The sequence below is a fragment of the Salmo trutta genome, chromosome 38 (assembly GCF_901001165.1).
Source record: "Salmo trutta chromosome 38, fSalTru1.1, whole genome shotgun sequence".
NCBI classification, from domain to species: domain Eukaryota; kingdom Metazoa; phylum Chordata; class Actinopteri; order Salmoniformes; family Salmonidae; genus Salmo; species Salmo trutta.
Genome location: NC_042994.1, coordinates 25,077,394 through 25,098,972, shown reverse-complemented (window position 1 = coordinate 25,098,972; position 21,579 = coordinate 25,077,394). Strand labels below are relative to the sequence as shown.

General features: G+C 44.0%; 1 long non-coding RNA gene across 1 annotated transcript; it reads left to right on the top strand.

The window, feature by feature from the left end:
• Window positions 1–11,925: 11,925 nt before the first annotated feature.
• Window positions 11,926–19,888, top strand: LOC115177987 (uncharacterized). The gene is made up of 3 exons (XR_003872530.1): window positions 11,926–12,457; window positions 18,682–19,090; window positions 19,237–19,888. It is a non-coding gene; the product is annotated as an uncharacterized LOC115177987 (long non-coding RNA).
• Window positions 19,889–21,579: the final 1,691 nt, after the last annotated feature.

Below are 21,579 nucleotides of genomic sequence, written 5' to 3'. Positions count from 1 at the left end.
ACTCTTCTGTGTAATGTACTGGAACTGAGAGTCATGACCAAGGGCTGGTCAGTAAGCTAAAGCTAACCCAATAATAGCTCCACATTGCTGACGTTAGCTGTCGTTGCCATAGCAACGTGAGCTAGCTAGTTCCATTTTATTAGCAGGGATTCCTAGTGCATGGAATATTTAGCACATTATATCCCTTTATTATTTAGTGAAACTCACCTTTTACTTGTTGTGCTTCCTCTTTTGGATCCATCTCTAGCCTTCCATGTCTGAACCCAAGTCCACAGAGTCCCCGGAGGAGAGAGCACTCACAGAGGAGGTGGAGGAGGAGGAGAGAGCAGTCACAGAGGAGGTGGAGGAGGAGAGAGCAGTCAAAAAGGAGGTGGAGGAGGAGAGAGCAGTCAAAGTGGAGGTAGAGGAGAGCGCAGTCAAAGAGGAGGTGGAGGAGGAGAGAGCAGTCAAAGAGGAGGTGGAGGAGGAGAGAGCAGTCAAGGAGGAGGTGGAGGAGAGCGCAGTCAAAGAGGAGGAGGAGAGAGCAGTCAAAGAGGAGGTGGAGGAGAGCGCAGTCAAAGAGGAGGAGGAGGAGGAGAGAGCAGTCAAAGAGGAGGTGGAGGAGGAGAGCGCAGTCAAAGAGGAGGTGGAGGAGGAGAGCGCAGTCAAAGAGGAGGTGGAGGAGGAGAGCGCAGTCAAAGAGGAGGTGGAGGAGAGAGAAGTCAAAGAAGAAGAGGAGAACAGGGAAGTGTCTGCTCCAGACCTAGAGGAAGAGGAGGCAGCATTAGATAGTATCACTGACCCAGGTAAGTTCAGGTGTGGAGTACGGAGAGAGGTTGGTGCCTTGGCGCCTACTGGGGATTCCAAAACCATTGTATTGCTTCTGCTTGCATCAAAAGTATTTTAAAGCTCCTTTCAATGTTACCTTTCTAAATCTAACCCCATATCTGTCCATATTCCCACAGGAGAGAGCTCCAAACCAGGTTCAGACAGTGAGCCCAGTTCCACAGCATCAGGAAACCATAAACAACACAGACAGAGGAACTCTAGACAGAAACATCACCACTGCATGGACTGCTTCAGCTGTTTCTATGAGCTAGAGGAGTTGAGAAGGCACACTTGTAGGCCCCGACCCTGCTCAGATTGCAGAGACAGTTTTATCTGTCCAACTCACCCCAAATCACCCCATCAGATTCACAAAAGAAAGAAGCCTTACCCATGTGGTCAATGTGCGGGGAGATTTCAGACCCCAAGCACTTTGAAGAGGCACCAGCTTATTCACACAGGAAAGAAGTTGTACTACTGCTTTCAGTGTAGGAAGAGGTTCCATCGTGTAGACACCATAAAGGCTCACCAGAGAATACACACAGAGGAGAAGCCTTTCCACTGCTCCCAATGTGGGAAGAGTTTTAATCAGTTATCAAATTTAACGAAACACCAACAAACTCACACAGGAGAGAAACCTTTTCACTGTTCCCAGTGTGGGAAGGATTTCAGTCTGTCATCATATCTGAAGAGGCACCAAATAACTCACACAGAAGAGAAAGCATTCAGCTGTGATCATTGTGGGAAGAGTTTTAAATTGGAAGGAAGCCTTAAGAGTCATCAGAGAATACACAGTGGAGAGAAGCCATACCACTGCTCTCAATGTGGAAAAAGCTTCAGTCGGTTAAATGTCCTAAAGCAACATCAGAGAAGACACACAGGGGAGAAGCCTTTCCACTGCTCCCAATGTGGGAAGACCTTCAGCGAGAAAGGAAATCTAAAGCAACACCAGAGAATACACACAGGAGAGAAGCCACACAGCTGTGATCAGTGCGGGAATTGTTTTAAATGGAAAGAAATGCTGAAAGAACATCAGGAAGTAAAGCACAGTGCAGTGCCCAACACTGACCTTATAATGGAGTTGCCAAGCTGGGCATCTACATATCTAACTAATATTGACTGACTATTTTTGTAATTATTCTGTTAAACCTTTTTTACATGTATGTTTTACCTTTTAACACTTTGTTAACAGAGGGGCAGGTGGGAGGGTGGATTGAACTCCGGTCTCCGGTGGGGAAAAGAGTACATGTGACTGTCTGCGTGTGTTAACACTTGACCCCAGGCTCTGCAAATTATCCTGCAAGACCTGAAGTTCATTTGTAATATTCTCATATGAAAATGTACTAGGGTATGAATTATGACATCATGTTTTAATTAAAGTGTATTTTCTTCCAGAAAGGCATTAAGTTTCTATCTGCATAAATCCAAACTTTCTAAACAAAATGTATATTATCTCAAGTAAATCACTCTCCTCTTGGGAATGTTTGATTTGCATATTGATGTTATTGCACCAGTGTTGGGGAAACACATTAGTAACACAGGGTTTTACAGTAATAGTATTACGTTAGTCCATAACGAGGTAATATACTGAGTAATACTTTGTATCTGAGTAATATGTAGATGAAGTCAAGCCCCTAAACCTAGATTCCGGGTAGAGTCCCTCGTGTTCTAGTGTGAGTCCTTTATACTCGAGTCACGAGTCCCTTGGTAGTGTTAAAAGTTATAGTCCAACCATTTTTTTAAAGCTTGTTTTCATTAGTGTTGTACATTTGTAAGGCTAAATATATGTAACATTTGCTGCTGTAGCTGGTATGTTGAATTATGTTCACTTCTGACAACTGTCACCACTGGTCGAGTCATGAGTCATGAAAATCGTGACTTGAGTCTGAGTCAAGTCTGAGTCCTGGACTCGAGTAGTACATTTTATTTGTGCATATTGATGTCAATTCACTTGTGTGAATTCCCTCAGACTTCAGCCACCCTAGTCATAGACTGTTCTCTCTGCTACCGCATGGCAAGCGGTACTGGAGTGCCAAGTCTCGGTCCAAGAGGCTTCTAAACAGCATCCACCCCCAAGCCATAAGACTCCTGAACACCTAATCAAATGGCTACCCAGGCTATTTGCATTGCCCACACCCCCTCCTTCTCCCCCTCTTTTACACCACTGCTACTCTCTGTTGTTATCATCTATGCATAGTCACTTTAATAACTCTACATATTACCTCAACTAACCGGTGCCTCTGCACATTGACTCTGTACCATTACCCCCCCTGTACAAAGTCTCGCTATTGTTATTTTACTGCTGCTCTTTAATTACATGTTACTTTTATTTCTTATTCTTATCCATATTTTTTTGAAACTGCATTGTTGGTTAAGGGCTTGTCAGTAAGCATTTCACTGTAAGGTCTACACCTGTTGTAGTCGGCGCATGTGACTAATAACATTTGATTTGATTTTGAATTTGACTGTACTAGGCGCGGCAGGTAGCCTAGTGGTTAGAGCGTTGGGCCAGTAACCGAAAGGTTGCTAGATCGAATCCCTGAGCTGCCAAGGTAAAAATCTGTTGTTCTGCCCCTGAGCAAACTCATTGTTCCTAGGCCATCATAAATTTGTTGAATTTATTCTAAATAAATAAATAAAAACTATTGAGTGTTGTAATAGTTCCCTCTCTTCACATGGGGAGCTGTGGACTGACTTGGTTTAGTTTACACTCTCCCAGAAACGTCATACATGATGGATCATTAACTTCCCTACAAAAAAGACACTAACCTTTACACATCTAGATGGCCGGGCAGGGTAGGTGTGGAGCCAGAGACTGTAGAACCCAGTTCCTACATTTGAATATAAAAATAGGATGACAAATCAGAGTAAGATTACAGAATGTGAGCACATTACTTACCTTCAGAGGTTTATGTATCAAACCAGTTGCTGTGATAAAAGTGTTTAGTTGTTGTGCACTATCCTTTATTTTCTGCTACTGTAAATTGGATACTGCAGTTCGATTAACAATAATTTAAGCTTTCTGCCCGTATAAGACATGTCTATGTCCCGGAAAGTTGGCTGTTGTATACAACGTTTTCTAGTCACATTATCGCATATTGAGCAACAACCGTCCCGGTTTAGGGACACCGATCCCATATAGATTAAAATCCATCTAGTCAGTTTTATTTAGAAATGATTTAGTAATTAATACTTAAAAGCTAAGTCTAGTTGTCTTATTTTAATTATTTCAATAAAATATAGGGGAAATGGTGTTGCACATTAATATCCGCACTGATGAGATTTGATGTAAAGTCTTTTTAACCCACCTGTACATACATTTTCTTTGTTCTTTCTTTGTTGTTCCTTTTCCAAACAATCTATTTCGTACAATTGCACTAAATATTATTTGAATAGTGCAAGATTTTAAATCCCAGCAGTCTTTAAAATGACATTCAGGAGAAAAAGGTTTTCAATAGTTGTTTTTAATTCATAAAAAAAAGATTAATTGGAATATAATATTGGAATGATATATAACTAATAACATTAAATATTACAAATATAACATTTAACATTTAATAACAATAACTTAGCTAATTAACATAGTGTAACATTGATGTGGCAACCCTCTTATGCTCTGCTATTGCACAATTCTAATTTGTACATAGGTCACAAATAAAGCTATCCCTGGTAAAATTGGAGCACAACTCATGAGCCCACCTCCTGCAATGATCACACCTAATCCAGTCCCCACCTGTGACTGAAAACAGGGGGAGAGTTGCCAATTGCTATCTAGCTATATGACATCACAATGCTGTGTAAAATAGCTAAAAGGCTCTAAACTAACATTAACTGTAAAGCTATAAGTCACTAGTGGAAACATTTACAACGGCAATTTAGTTATGTTATCTTTTTTATGTATTTTACCTCAGACGATGTGGTAGCAGCTTATGCTAACTAGCTAGCTGGCAAGCATTTACTGCTAGTGAAGTTGCTAGCTAGCAAGTTAGCATAAACTAGCTCTAACTGGGCTAGTCATTGTCTAAATACATAACCATGAAGGGGTAACTGGCCCCCAGGGGCCAGTGGGGGGGGGGGGGGGTGGAGAGTGAGTTTCCCCCAACATACTCATCAACATATTACTACTTTACTCAAAAATGATCTAAACGTTTCTCTGAACAGGTGGATTATTTATTTTATGGTTTTCCTACTTGTATATTTAAAAAACAGTTCTAGATCTAACATTGGAAAATATCTACAACTTTTTAAAAATACACACATTTTTATCAACTTACCACAAATAGTTTTGTTGTGATGACACAAAGGGCATTTTTTGTAAGAGCAGTGGAAACCAGGGTAAGTGTTGTGAAAATAATTTGGTGACATCTTGAATCGTGTGGTCTTTATGTGAGTTACAGGGAGGGGGCAGTTACTGGAGGGGGCTAGCTACCCCCAATTCCCCTATCATTACGATGAAAGCACATATTTTGTTCTGGTCAGAGAGGGCGAAGCAGAGATGAAGCTTGAATCGGATGTTGGTGAAGATAAGGACGAATGGACTTTTGTCCAAAATAACGGAAAAAAGAAGCTAACTTGATGTGGGAAAGGGAACATATAGTGTTGGTAATACAACAGCGGACTAAACTCCACTCCATGGTGAAGGGAGTTTCTGATGAACTTCACCAATGGAGAGGCCGAGACCAGGCTTTGTGGACTCTACCTCTGACTACATCGATTCACCCAAGGTCAATACTTTAAAAAATGTAAATAATGAAATGCCCACCTAGTACCTACATTTGTCCTCTGTAGTTGCCTGCCTTTCTTTGTTTGCTGAAATCCATACATTTTATAAACCTTAAATCAGATACAATCACCGACTGTTTGCTCATTGCGGTTGCTCTGATGGCAACTCAGCGCAAATGTGCGTGTGCCAATTGAATCTCAACAAGGAAACAGTCAGTGGTGAATGGATGTAGCTGGAGCTAGTGATGTCCATTCAGAGTATTTTCAGTGAGCTGGCTTATTTGGCTCCATACAGGTAAAAGAGTCGGTACATTTGGCTCCCAAACCGCTCTTCGTTCCAAATGCTTAAAAATCGACATAAAACCTTAAAAAAATGTAAATATCCATTGTAAAGCCTAAAAGGTAGGCTACCATTATGTCAGATCTTGAAATGAGAGTTCAAATAAATATTTACCTGGCCAAATTATTCTATGGCCTGCAACAAAAAAAACATAAAATATGTGCTGAAAAAGATCCACGTGGACCAGATTGATGCACTCTCGATACTATTGTTTCTGCAGTGAGGATTCACCCTCTTTAGAGAATTATTTTGTAACTTATCTGCAGAAAAACTTTGTTTTCAGCTCAAAAAGCAGTAGTAGCAGTTTGATAATTAGGGAACCAAATGAACGGCTTTTTCACCGATGCGATTCAGTTCCTGACATTCACCAAAAAGATCAGTTCAAAAAGATCAGTTTGTTCGCGAACCACCCATCAATAGTCGGAGCTAGATACCACAAAGCCTGGTCTCGGCTCCACTCCGTTAGTGAAGTTCATCAGAACGGTCCTTCACCATGGAGTGGAGTTTAGTCCGCTAGTAGCACCCCTTCATGTCTGGTAGGAGTTCATTTTCAGAGAGTATTGGGGCCCGACTTGGTGGATATATTGAGTAGGCTTATCCAAAAATGGTGAAGAAAGCTTTGGATAAAGTACAGTTGGTGAAGATCATGAGGAGTGCGCTTGTATTCATTTCTTGTGTTTCTGCTGATCAGAAGGAACATTTGTTGGGCCTCACTCCAGTTGATGATGATCCTGTGTCGTGCTTTGCGCTTCGGAGCAGGGCACCTGTCAAAAGAGTCATTTCTGGAGTGTTGGAAGAAGTTAACATTGATATAAAAAAGACATTGTCTGGAGTGGTCGATGTTCGGAGTGGTCGATGTTCGGAGAGTTCGATGTTCGGAGTGGTCGATGTTCGTAGTGGTCGATGTCCGTAGTGGTCGATGTTCGGAGTGGTCGATGTCCGTAGTGGTCGAATGTCCGTAGTGGTCGATGTCCGTAGGATGAATAATTTGTCTGTTCTTGTGTTTTTGAGTCCTTACCGAACCGAGTGCAGCTGGGATATGTGTACTACACTGTCAGAGTTTTCGTGTCCATGCCATTGCAGTGTAAGTTGTTTGGTCATGTTGAAAGTGTCTGCAGACGGAAGAAGTCGAGATGTGGGATGTGTGGGGGAGATCACTTTGATGGACACTGTACAATGGTAGAGAATAGCAAGGGAATAAAGTGTTGTAACTGTGGTGGAGAGCGTGAGGCAATATCCTTGGAATGCCCAAATAGGGTGAAAGAGATGGAGGTGGCCAGAATCAGGGCAGTTCAGTCTGTCTCCTATGAGGCAGTAGAAAGGGTAGAAAGAGCAGAAGGCCCGATGGTTGTGAATACCAGTGGGCCTATACAGCAATATGCACAGAGGCCTGAGTGTCCTCAAGAGGATCCAGACATGAATACCAGTGGGCCTATACAGCAACATGCACAGAGGCCTGAGTGTCCTCAACAGGATCCAGACATGCACACGTGAAGAAAGTGGACTTTGTCGCTTTTATATCAATGGTGGTAAACCGCACTGGGCAAGTTGAAGAGAGGTCAAGAAAGATTGACATCGTAGTTTCTGCAGCTGAGGCTATTTCTGGGATTTTAAGACTTAACGTCAAAGCTACATGGACTACTGTCTGGTACAATCCCACCCTCTCGGGCCACAGAGCCTGAGCAGGGGATTTGAGGATACTGTTATGTCAGGGCAGTTCCAGTGGGAATATATATTATTATTATTATTATTATTATTATTTGTAGTTTGTGTGAATTAACATTAATTATCTTCCCTGTAGTGGAATGACATTTTCTTCATTGAATTTTTCACCCCCGTCCAGTTGGTGGCGACAATAAACCTTTTTGCGTGTAGTTCGCCAATAAACCCCAAGAAGAAGAAGACAGTAAGAGAGGCATTTCCCCTTTTGTCTGTGAGGGTGTTCTCAAGCAGCTAAGAGGGGGTATTGGCACATGTTCTGGACCACTCCTGTGGGAGAGGTATGGGGGATGATTAAGAGGAGAAGTGGGGTCAGATGAGATTGGGATCTCCCTGTGCTGAAAAGTGGGGAGACTGTTGCAGTGAGAGATATGGAGAAGGCAGAGATGTTAGCCCAAGGTGCACAGCTCAAATAATCTGACAGGAGACGGGCAGAGTGGGAGAGAGAGGTTCAGAAGAGAACATCCGGAGGTCCTAGATCAGAGAAAGATGGTGTTGGTGACATTGAATGGCCCTTTTACGTTGGCTGAAATTAAGAGAGCATTAACGTTAAGCTGGGGTAACATCCCCTGGGAAGGGTGAGATGTGTTACATCATGATGGCTCATCTCAGTGACACTGCAATGGGGAAAATATTGGGCCTTTACAATAAGGTGTGGCAGGAAGGGAACTGCCTGGAAGTTGGAAGCAGGCGGTAGTGGTGCCAATAGGTAAACCAGGGAATGACCCTACTAGTCTTTCAAGCTATAGGCCGATAGCGTTTACATCTCACTTATGGAAAGGATGATAACAGAAAGGCTTACTTACTTTCTGGAGAGTAGAGGACTGTCACCAGATCAAAGTGGGTTCAGGAAAGGCAGGGGAACGATGGATCCTGTACTGCCTTGAGTCACAGGCAAATAAGTAGGTGGTGGTAGCTGTTTTCTTTGATGTAGAGAAGGCCTATGATATGATGTGGAAGGAAGGAAGGCCTACTTACCAAGCTGGATAAAATGGGGGTTGGAGGAAGGGTCTTTAACTGGATAAAGTATTTTATTTTTGGGCGATCAATACTAGTGAGGGTGGGGAGCTCTATTTCAGAAAGCTATGAAGTAGATAATAGTACCCCTCAGGGAAGTATCATAATGGTACACCCCAGGGAAGTGTCATAATGGTACACCCCAGGGAAGTATCATAATGGCACCCCTCAGGGAAGTGTCATAATGGTACCCCTCAGGGAAGTGTCATAATGGTACACCCCAGGGAAGTATCATAATGGCACCCCTCAGGGAAGTGTCATAATGGTACCCCTCAGGGAAGTGTCATAATGGTACACCCCAGGGAAGTATCATAATGGCACCCCTCAGGGAAGTGTCATAATGGTACCCCTCAGGGAAGTGTCATAATGGTACCCCTCAGGGAAGTGTCATAATGGTACCCCCCAGGGAAGTGTCATAATGGTACCCCTCAGGGAAGTGTCATAATGGTACCCCCCAGGGAAGTGTCATAATGGTACCTCTCAGGGAAGTGTCATAATGGTACCCCCCGGGGAAGTGTCATAATGGTACCCCTCAGGGAAGTGTCATAATGGTACCCCTCAGGGAAGTGTCATAATGGTACCCCCCAGGGAAGTATCATAATGGTACCCCCCGGGGAAGTGTCATAATGGTACCCCTCAGGGAAGTGTCATAATGGTACCCCTCAGGGAAGTGTCATAATGGTACCCCCCAGGGAAGTGTCATAATGGTACCCCCCAGGGAAGTGTCATAATGGTACCCCCCAGGGAAGTGTCATTAGTCCTTTGTTGTTCTCCATTATGATTAATGATGTGTTCTCCCAGGTGAGAGCTGATATTCAGAGGTCATTATTTGTGGATGATGGAGCGCTGTGGAAGAGAGGGAGAAATATTACCCATACAGCCAGAAGAGTTCAAGAAGCGATTACTGAAGTTGATCAGTGGTCCCTCAGGTGGGGCTTCAAGTTTTCACTTGAGAAAACACAGACAGTTTTTTTTTCTAGAAGGATGGTTGGGGAGGAATTATACTTGAAGCTGTTTGGAAGGAATCTAGAGAGGGTGGGAGGGGTTTAGGTTCCTGGGGGTCTGGTTGGACACTCGAATGACATGGGCGGAGCATATTAACAGAGTAGTTGTCAAAGGAAAGAAAATATTGAATGTGATGCTTGTCAGGAATGGGGGTCAGATAGAATGGCATTGAAAATGATATATATAGCGCTGTTAATGTCATCAATAGATTATAGAAGTATAGCATATGGATGAGCAGCTCAGACAACTTTGAAAAAGCTAGATGTTATCCAGGCCCAAGCCATAAGAATATGTTGTGGAGCACTCAGGACCTCCCCAGTGGCAGCGATGCAGGTAGAGTTGGGAGAGATGCTGTTAAAGTTAAGAAGACAACAGCTAACCATGAAATAGTGGGTAAATCTACACGGACATAACGTTACACATCCTACAAAAAATATTATCCTAGAGTGCTGGGAACATGAACGAAATCTGAATACAAGCTTTGGGTGGATAGGCAATTACATGGCGAGAGAGATGGGTTTGTTTGGGAGGGAATTTAGCCCCTCTTTGTTTCTTCCTGCTATCTCACCTCAGTGTCTCCCTCAACCAGTGATAGATCTAGGGTTTCTTGAGAGGGTAAGAGATGTAGTAGATTCAGTTGTAAGTGACATTTAAGAACACAATACTATGCTTTCTTGAATATATTCACAGATGGATCTAAGGACCCTAGAACAGGGAGGACAGGAGCAGCTATTAGTGTTCCTGAGTTTAAGGTGGCAGTGACGAAAATAGCAACGCATAATTTATCTATTTACACAATGGAGTTGTTGGCCCTACTCTTGGCTGCAGAGTGGGTGGAAGAGGGGAGGCCAGACAGAGTAGTCATCTGCTCTGATTCCTGTGCAGCACTGATGGGCTTGAATTAGTTTATGTCTCAGAGCAGACATTATGTATTGTATGAGGTTTTGCAGTGTTTGTATAGGGTGAAACAGATGGGGTATTTGCGATGTTCCTCTGGGTACCAGCTCATGTGGGAGTAGAGGGGAATGAGGAGGTGGATGTTATCGCCAAGCAGGCTCTTAAACATCCTAGTGGTGAGATGGAATTGTCAATCAGTAAAGCAAAATCCAAGTGGATTTTTAAGAACAGTGGTAAAAATAGTGGCAAGAGTTGTGGAACAGGGAGTTAAAGGGAAGACATCTGTATAAGATCCAGGAAAAGGTGGGGCCAGGGAGGTTCTCAGGCCGAGAGAGAAGGGAGGAAAGTGTAGTCACAAGGCTGAGACTGGGACACACAAGGCTCAATAGTACATTGAAATTGGTGGGGAAACATCCAACTGGGAGGTGTGATCATTGTCAGGAGGAGATGGAGTGTGTGGAACATGTTCTATTTCAGTGCCAGAAATATGTGAGGGAAAGGGAGCGATTGTTCTTAGATTTGAGGAGTAATTTAAATGAAATACATGTAACTTTTATTTAACTAGGCAAGTCAGTTAAGAACAAATTCTTATTTAAAGTGACAGGTCAAACCCGGACGACCAATTGTGCGCTGCCCTATGGGACTCCCAATCATGGCCGGTTGTGATACAGCCTGGATTCGAACCAGTGATGCCTCTTCGCCCCAACCTGGGCTCGAACCAGGGACCCTTGCACACATCAACAACTGACACCCCGCGAAGCATCGTTACCCATCGCGCCACAAAAGCCGCGGCCCTTGCAATGCAAGGGGAAACCCTACTTCAAGTCTCAGAGCGAGTGACGTCACTGATTGAAACGCTATTAGCGCGCACCACCGCTAACTAACTAGCCATTTCACATCGGTTACACCTCTAGCACTAAGATGCAGTGTCTTAGACCGCTGCGCCACTCGAGAGGGGATGAAAAGCCAGGATTAAGTGAACTGCTGGGGAAATCTTCAAGGGAAATACTATCTAATTATGTATTTCGTTTCCTTAGGGAGAAGAGATTATTGGGTAGGATTTAGACCTTCACTGTCTCTGGTCCACACTCCAGTCCAGTTGGTGGCGGTAATGCGCCTTAAAGTTGGTTGCCAACTGCATGATAAAATCCACAGAAGAAGAAGTCTCAACGCAGCTAGCCAGAACAACAAGCGCTGTCAACTTTCAAAATCAAGTATCTAGGTAGGATCAAGCTTTCCAACATAATCTTTCCATTGAAAATAAGAAGTTGTTCTTAACTGACTTGCCTAGTTAAAGGTAAAATAATAATAAAATAAATACAGCCAGCATTATTTAGTGGTGAGATTTTTGTCACGTGCATCCGATCAGCATGTCAACAATATCCAATAGGCTCTATGCATTATACCGCCTCCCACGTTCTATTTTACATCCTACCGGGTGACTTCCGCTATTGTTTTTATCATTAGCTTACTAGCTAGCTAACTGTTGTCGATGCATTTCTGACTGAAATTGTTCGCAATGACTAGGTTTAAATTACAGCCCCGCGAAGGAGGTGCTAATGAACATTGTTCAGTTTCTTTAAGATATAATGGTATTGTGAGCTTCCATCGTTTCCCGGTCGATGTAGAGCTCAGAAAAAAGTGGTTTGGCATTACGTCGTGACAACTTTTTTTACACATTTCGTCGAGAGTGACTTTGTTGGGGGAAAAATTGGGGGGCGACAATACCTAAAAAGAGGTGTTGTTCCTACAGTCTTCGCGTGGAACAGGCACATTCAAAAGAGACCTGGTGTTTGGGAACGAAGACTGAAACCTCCTCCGACTGAGGAAGATGAAGGACAAGGTGCGCTGCCTATGGACTGTGCCGTCTCTGATCCGGTCCAGACCCATGATTACTGTGCAGTCCCTGAACCCGCAGCCCTGGACATGTCCCTAATGTCAAACCATGAGCAGGTAAGAGAAATTGAGGAGCTTCGAGCCAAACTGGAGAAACTGACCGCACAACACCACTTTGGTCTACACCTAACGTTAGGCTTGCTGTTTGTAAGGCAGCTATCTAGCTAGCATAACAATCACTTGTTTATCTTTAAGAACCTGTGTTGTAAATTCACATGATTTGTTATCAAGACAAAAATGTCATGACACGTGAATCGTTAATCCATTGTGTCACGTTGCGTCAATTCGAATCTGGTATTAGGATATAAACAAACCATGCAACTTAGTTTTGCAATGATTATTTAATTCATAAATAGAATGATAGTACAAATGGAAAATGTGATGTTCGTATACGGTCTCGCTGTGACACCACGCAGGGCAGACAGAGAAGAGAGCGACACATCCTATTGTTCTCGCTTATATACTCTGACAGAGATAGTTCCCGCTCAATGCTGGCCTGTCAGAGGGAGGAGGAGCCTGGTTTAAACTTGCTCCTCCTATCGTCGGCGTGCAGGCTGGTCCCAGCCTAGTGACGCACTTCCTGTCGCCGGTTGTAGTTCTTCTTGTCTTCAGCAGTTGATTTATCCGTAGTTTATATACTTAATATTGTAGCATAGCTTCCCCGGTATATTATAAAGGTTATGCATACAAACAGCCAGTTCAACCCTAACAATCCCCCTTTTCACACCCCTTGGGGTGTGAACATACTCCAATAAGAAATTTCAGGGAAATTTAAGATTCCCCCTTTTGACACCCCCTAGGGTGTCACTCAACACAATTTGTATATCTCCATTTTAATGATTAGATGATTAGTAAAAAACCCTCACATCCTTCCGGCTACACCTAATTTGTACTAGGTTGACTATCAGCCACCCAGGAACTTCAAACCCTCACATCAGGAAAGACAAATAGTACACAGGATAAATTCAGAACATATTAATTTCAAAAACGTATAGAAAGAAGACCTTCTTGTGACAGTGGCTACACCTAACATGTGTGGGACAGACACTTTGTCCCAGAACTTAAAACCTTCTCATCCACCTGCCACTACATTCAATACATATGAATTTATTGTGCATACGCCTTATTCAACCACTTCCTCAACAGTAATACAAGGATCGTCCTCAGACAGATCCATCTTTGGCCCAGAGCTGGATTTAGTGTTCTCCGGGGACAATTCCATCAAAGGCATCATTCCGGTTGCTCTGACAACTTCTGTAAGAGACTTTCTTATGCAAGGGATTATACAGCCAGTACAACATATCAATAATAGGAACACCAGTACTAGGGTCAGAATTCCAGTAACCACCATAGATGTGTACTTGCCAAAAAAGAAATTCATCCAATTCCCCTCGCCTACCCCTGCTACACCCTTCATCTCAGCAGATAGCTTGTCATGTCTCAATAAGACTTAAAATCATATCATTTCCATTACAATCCATCCGTTTTGCTAGATATTTCACATACATTATAACACCTCTATTTCTATTGGATTCAGAAATTTCACAAATTCAAACTAATTCATGAATCCCAATAGATTGTCTCATCTAACATGTGCTCCTCATATTTGAATGAATCCTCCACCAGGCTCGGCGGTAGGTACTTGTCGTCTCATTGGTCTGAACTTTGACTCGGTCCGTATCTCACCATCTGCTCCGTTATCCATCTCTCTAGATTTCTGGTGATTAAACCTCTCACACACGGGACCAAACAACAACCACACAACCCAAACACACCCATACAAGTGAAAGCAGCCCATAATACAGTTCTTGCAACACTTTTCCATTTCCCAAAGATGAGCTGTGTTATCAGAAATGTACGTACAGTAATGAACCTAATCATTATACCTCCACCGCCCTCTTTGCCTGTAACCTATCGAGAGTCAGTCTATTTTACCAGGTCATGAGGGAGGTGGCGGATAATTTGGTCAGAGAACCTCTTTACTGCATCCCCTGTTTCATTCATGAATCTCTGTTGATTATAAAAGATGTCATTAATTCAATCCACATTTTTATTTATTGTCAACTACCAAAATAATGTAGTGTTAAAGCCTACACATATTTGATTAATAACTTTGTATTCATCTGGAACCTCCCTGAGGATGCCAATAGCATCCATCTATTCAAAGCTATTTCCATCCTGGTCAAAACTCTTCCTGTGCCTTCTTTAGCCTCCTATAACTGGTCTCTGATAACTAATTCGAACTGGTTGGACCAATAACCCCAGGGCGCAAGCTAACCACCCTTCGTGGTAATTTCTGTCGTATGCGTCCTTTGCTGGTACTAGCCCACCCTTCATCAGTTATAGGTGCTATGGGGTTCCACATTTTCTCCTGTGCTTTCAAACCTAAGTCAGTCACATTAACGATTACTTTCAGCCATTAAAATCATCTTAGTTCTCGGTGCCATTCTTGTATCTATAACACTGGTATTCATCTGGAATTTAGGTGAACCGAGGTGGGTTGGCTGAGTACTTCAATCTGGCCAACCCCAATTCCTGTACAGTTGTCTGCTTCCCCAGGAAATTGTTTAATGTTTACCTTAAATTCTACATCGTGTTCTTCTTTGACTCCTTATTCTGTATGTCACTCATCAGTGTATTATATAGTTTATCTTCTACTTCTTCTCAATGACAACGGTATCCTATGATTAGTACCAGTAGGTGGTGGATCTGAATGTATCAGAAAGATTAGACTATGATGCAGCTCAGAGTCTCTACTCTTCCCAAAAACCGTCAACCCTCTCCTGCCCTTAGTCTCTCTGCTTGGTACCACCCCATACTCACCTCTAGGAGCACACACAGTGATGAACGGTCGGGATAGGAATTCTTCGTTAAGGAGGTAACCCCCGGACCCTGTTGGTACTCGGTTCTTCTCCTAACTCTGTGTGTGATCAGCAGTGGATATGTGTACATACCTCCTTGCAGTGGGTAACGTGGACCCAAGTGACCCGGGCCAGGTCGATTAGAAAGGCCTGCTCGCTGAAGTGTTTCAGGGAGCGTTTGACAGTGATGAGTGGAGGTCGTTTGACCACTGACCCATTACGGATGCAGGCAATGAGGCAGTGATCGCCGAGATCTTGGTTGAAAACAGCAGAGGTGTATTTAGAGGGCAAGTTGGTTAGGATGATATCTATGAGGGTGCCCGTGTTTGCGGCTTTGGGGTGGTACCTGGTAGGTTCATTGATAATTAGTTTGAGATTGAGGGCATCAAGCTTAGATTGTAGGGTGGCTGGGATGTTTAGCATGTCCCAGTTTAGGTCACCTAGCAGCATGAGCTCTGAAGATAGATGGGGGGCAATCAGTTCACATATGGTGTCCAGAGCACAGCTGGGGGCAGAGGATGGTCTATAGCAGGCGGCAACGGTGAGAGACTTGTTTTTAGAGAGGTGAATTTTTAAAAGTAGAAGTTTAAATTGTTTGGGTACAGACCTGGATAGTAGGACAGAACTCTGCAGGCTATCTCTGCAGTAGATTGCAACACTGCCCCCTTTGGCTGTTCTGTCTTGTCTGAAAATGTTGTAGTTAGGGATGGACATTTCAGAGTTTTTGGTGGTCTTCCTAAGCCAGGATTCAGACATGGCTAGGACAACCGGGTTGTCAGAGTGTGCTAAAGCAGTGAATAAAACAAACTTAGGGAGGAGGCTTCTAATGTTAACATGCATGAAACCAAGGCTATTACAGAAGTCATCAAAAGAGAGCGCCTGGGGAATAGGAGTGGAGCTAGGCACTGCTGGGCCTGGATTCACCTCTACATCGCCAGAGGAGGAGTAGGATAAGGGTACGGCTAAAAGCTATGAGAATTGGTCGTCTAGGACGTCCGGAACAGAGAGTAAAAGGAGCAGGATTCTGGGGTGATAAAATAGCTTCAAGGTATAATGTACAGACAAAGGTATGGTAGGATGTGAATACAGTGGAGGTAAACCTAGGCATTGAGTGATGATGAGAGAGATATTGTCTCTAGAAACATCTTTGAAACCAGGTGATGTCATCGCATGTGTGGGTGGTGGAACTGAGAGGTTGGATAAGGTATAATAGCAGGGCTAGAGGCTCTACAGTGAAATAAGCCAATAAACACAAACCAGAACAGCAATGGACAAGGCATATTGACATTAAGGAGAGGCATGCTTAGCCAGGTCATCAAAAGGGTCCAGTGGGTTGTGAGGTCGGTTGCGGTCACGGCGATTCAGACAACTAGCCGGGCCATGGGTAGCAAGTTGGCAGAAGATGGTCTGACGATACTCTGACGTCTGTTTTATTTAACCTTTTTTATTTAACTAGGCAAGTCAGTTAAGAACAAATTCTTATTTACAACGACGGCCTACCTGGGAAAAGTGGGTTAACTGCCTTGTTCAGGGGCAGAACGACAGATTTTTACCTTGTCAGCTCGGGGATTTGATTCAGCTACCTTTCGGTTACTGGCCCAACACAGTCGGTGTGGTGGTTTGGTCTGAGTACTCAGATTGCCAAGCTGGTGGCCCAGTGGGAGGTGTGGTGGCTTGGTCTGAGTACTCAGATTGCCAAGCTGGTGGCCCAGTGGGAGGTGTGGTGGCTTGGTCTGAGTACTCAGATTGCCAAGCTGGTGGCCCAGTGGGAGGTGTGGTGGCTTGGTCTGAGTACTCAGATTGCCAAGCTGGTGGCCCAGTGGGAGGTGTGGTGGCTTGGTCTGAGTACTCAGATTGCCAAGCGGGGGCCCCAGTTGGAGGTGTGGTGTGTAGAGCCACCTCCAGAACCAGCCATAGAGCCACCTCCAGAACCAGCCATAGAGCCACCTCCAGAACCAGCCATAGAGCCAGCTCCAGAACCAGCCATAGAGCCAGCTCCAGAACCAGCCATAGAGCCAGCTCCAGAACCAGCCATAGAGCCAGCTCCAGAACCAGCCATAGAGCCAGCTCCAGAACCAGCCATAGTGCCAGCTCCAGAACCAGCCATAGTGCCAGCTCCAGAACCAGCCATAGAGCCAGCTCCAGAACCAGCCATAGAGCCAGCTCCAGAACCAGCCATAGAGCCAGCTCCAGAACCAGCCATAGTGCCAGCTCCAGAACCAGCCATAGAGCCAGCTCCAGAACCAGCCATAGAGCCAGCTCCAGAACCAGCCATAGAGCCAGCTCCAGAACCAGCCATAGTGCCAGCTCCAGAACCAGCCATAGTGCCAGCTCCAGAACCAGCCATAGAGCCAGCTCCAGAACCAGCCATAGTGCCAGCTCCAGAACCAGCCATAGAGCCAGCTCCAGAACCAGCCATAGAGCCAGCTCCAGAACCAGCCATAGAGCCAGCTCCAGAACCAGCCATAGAGCCAGCTCCAGAACCAGCCATAGAGCCAGCTCCAGAACCAGCCATAGTGCCAGCTCCAGAACCAGCCATAGAGCCAGCTCCAGAACCAGCCATAGAGCCAGCTCCAGAACCAGCCATAGAGCCAGCTCCAGAACCAGCCATAGAGCCAGCTCCAGAACCAGCCATAGAGCCAGCTCCAGAACCAGCCATAGAGCCAGCTCCAGAACCAGCCGGCTAATATTTTGAATAAGGTGTAATAAAACAAAACCCCCAGAAACAACAGTTAGCTAGTTAGAGAAGGTTAGCATGATAGCTAGCTACACTACACTGACAGTTGTCAGTGCTCCTGTTTGTTGATGTTTAATCAGCTCCACCTAGAAATTCCCAGTCCGTGAATATGTATAAGTAGCCTTCCTCATTCTTCGGAGATGGAACCTAAATCTGCATTTCCTCTCTAGGACAGGAAATTACCTAGTAATAGTGGTGGGAACTTAGCCTGGGGGGGTCCTTTAAGTAAATTATATTTTTCTTAAGGCAGTTACAGGTGTTTCATGGCCATCAATGCCGCCGGAAAATTCGAGGTCGGTATCAGTCGATACTTGTAAAAATGTCCATTCTTTTTACCCCTTATGTCGTGGTATCGCTGCAACTCCCGTACGGACTCGGGAGAGGCGAAGGTTGAGAGCCATACGTCCTCCGAAACAACCCAACCAAGCCACGCTGCTTGATTTGGGTTTGTCAGTAAGCTAAAGCTAACCCAGAGCTTAAACTCAAAATTGCTAACGTTAGCTAACATTGTCATGGCTATAGCAACGTTAGCTAGCTAGCTACATTTATTAGTAAATTCCTCGAGGATGGAATATTGTGCATGCATGGTTTATTCTTTAATTAGATGGCTAAGCTGTTCTAGTATTTTTTATTTTATTCACCTTTCACTTGTTGTGTTTCCTCTTTTTTGGATCCATCTCTAGCCTTCCATGTCTGTACCCAAGTCCATACAGTTCCCGGGTTCAGGCTGTGGTGTTCCAGCCCAGAGAAGCTCACAGCGGGGTCCAGAGATGGTCTCAGTGAAGCTGGAGGACTCAAGTCAACCACTGAAACTCAATGTGATTGTTGAAGAGGAGGAGAGAGGAATTTAGAAGAGAGCAGTCAAAGAAGAAGAGGTGGAGGAAAGAGCAGTCAAAGAAGAAGTGGAGGAAAGAGCAGTCAAAGAAGAAGAACAAGAGGAGGAGAGAGCAGTCAAAGAAGAGCATGAGGAGATGGTAGTGAAAGAGGAGGTGGAGAAGAGAGGAGTGAAGGGGGAAAAAAAGGAGAACAGGAATGTGTCTGCTCCAGATCTAGAGGAAGAGGAGGAAGAAGTAGATAGTATCACTGACCCAGGTAAGTTCAGGCGTAGAGATTGGTGACTTGGCGGCCACAGGGGATTCTAAAGCTATTATTGTGCTTCTGCTTGAATCAAGTATTTTAATGCCCCCTTCAATGCTCTGTTCCTGATTCTAACACAATATCTGTTCATATTCCCACAGGAGAGAAAGCTCCTACCCAGGTTCAGACAGTGAGCCAAGTTCCACAGCATCAGGAAACCATGAACAACACAACGACTTTCCACTGCTCCCAGTGTGAGAAGAGTTTGTCAGTTAAGTCAGAAGCGTTAAAGAAACAACATCTAACTCACACAGGAGAGAAGCCTTACCCATGCTCTCGATGTTGGATAAGTTTCAGTAGTTCTCAAAAGGTAAAGACACACCAGCTAACACACACAGGAGAGAAACCGTTCCACTGCTCTCGGTGTGGGAAGGCGTTCAGTCGGTCGTCAAATTTGAAGACACACCAGTTAAAATAATCACAGGCCTGACACCGGACAGAGTTCATCTGCATTAGAAGAAAGTCAACTACAAGGAAAACATGTAAACACACCATATTTTTATGTAAATAGCATTTACCCACCTCACCTGTTATTCTACAGTAGAGCAGGGGTTCTTGTATTATCCATCACACTACTTGTCTCTGGTCATCTCAATCAGTGCTCAGTATTTACCTAATTGATTGTTTTACCACTTCAACCCTGGTAAGATGTTATAAACCTTGAGTGTCCTGTAATAAAGCCTGGATGTCTGGTAATGCATGATGGTAATCCTGGGTTTCACAGGTAAATAAATGTTGGAGGTGAAAGACTAATTTGAGTTTTAGAACATTCTATATTGAATAGGGTAACAACCTTTTAAACCTGGGTATCATGTTGTACACATTATATATTATGTAATACAAATCATGGGGATCAAAGTAGAATATTCAAATGGTCGGCAGGTAGTGGTCAGAGAGGCGAGCCAGCTACTGGAGGGTTGCCAGTTTGAATCCCAGGTCTGACGGGGAAAAAAGATTGGCCGGAAGTGAACTGCCTACAGGAGGGTTTCTGGTATGGAATCCTAGATGCCATTGTCTGTTATTGTGCCCATGAGCAAGGCACGTAGTGTGTGTGTGCCCCCCCCAACAACTTCTCTAGGGGCGCCCAGTATGGTAGCCCTCTGCTCCATCCTCCTATATGTATGTGTGTCTTTGGGAGGGTTGGGATAAAGCACAAGTTACATTTCAGTTACAATTTACAAATAATGTGATCTTTATCTTAATGCTTTGGAGTTGCGTTTGAGTATTATATATTGAAATGAAGCTGACATGATGATAATTGTGTATTGTGAACATGTTGCCACTTCAGGATTCAAGAAAAATGGCCAACTTCTGATGTTAGCAGCACTGTAGCGAACAAAACAGCCACAAACCTCTGCGAATTTGTCTAGCTTAGCATTGTTAGCTTGCTCTATCAGCAAGGCCTTTTCATAGTGTTTAGCTATTTCATTCTCTAGTGTTCTGGTAATGGCAGTAGTCCTTAGGGAAGCAATGTATCAAGAATATAATTCGCAGATGTTTCATATACTTTTTTTACTGAAAACCGTTCAGTTGCTAACTGCCTACAGTAATAGCTAGCTCACTGATGACAGCATAAATATAACGTCACTTCTGATTCGAGAATACAACGGAAGTTTACGTCCTTGCTCAGCTAAACAACTGACGACAAGGACTATTTTAAAAGGTGGGTTTATGATCTGTTGAACTATTTATGATTGTGAATAAAGCCTGGCTTCCATTATCAATCGTCAGTGAAAGCCAAATTGGTGGAATAACGTGTACTGAGGGCCAATAACTGATCTAGTGTTAGTAACAAAAAAAAGCTTGCTAGCTAACAGAGGAAGTTGGCGAGCATTTACCACCACCTTTGGTAGTAGCTAGCGAGCTTGGTGTTATTGCTGGCAGAAGATACTGACCCTACAGTTACATTGAACAACAGTTGGGTCAGAACGCAATCATGGTTACATTAAGACAGATGGGTCAGAAAACAAACCTCAATGCAGGGATGGGATATGCCACTGTAGCCGTCTCCAATTGGATTAATTGTTCGACAGTTTTATGGCATGGGGGTAGAAGCTGTTAAAGAGCCTTTTGGACTTAGACTTGGCGCACTGGTACCACTTGTGCTGTAACAGAGAACAGTCTATGACTTTGGTGACTGGAGTCTGAAAAAATGCTGGGCCTTCCTCTGACATCGCCTAGTATATAGGTCCTGGATGGCAGGAAGCTTGGCCCCAGTGATGTACTGGGCCGTACGCACTACCCTCTGTAGCACCTTACGTTTAGTTGCCATACCAGGCGGTGATGCAACCGGTCAGGATGCTCTCGATGATGCAGTTGTAGAACTTGTTTCACCTTAGTGGAACCATATTAAATTAATATTTTAAAGCTAGAACAGAAACATTTAGGCTTTCAATAACAGCTCATAAAATTGTTAAATTTAATGTGTTTATCTACAGTGTGAT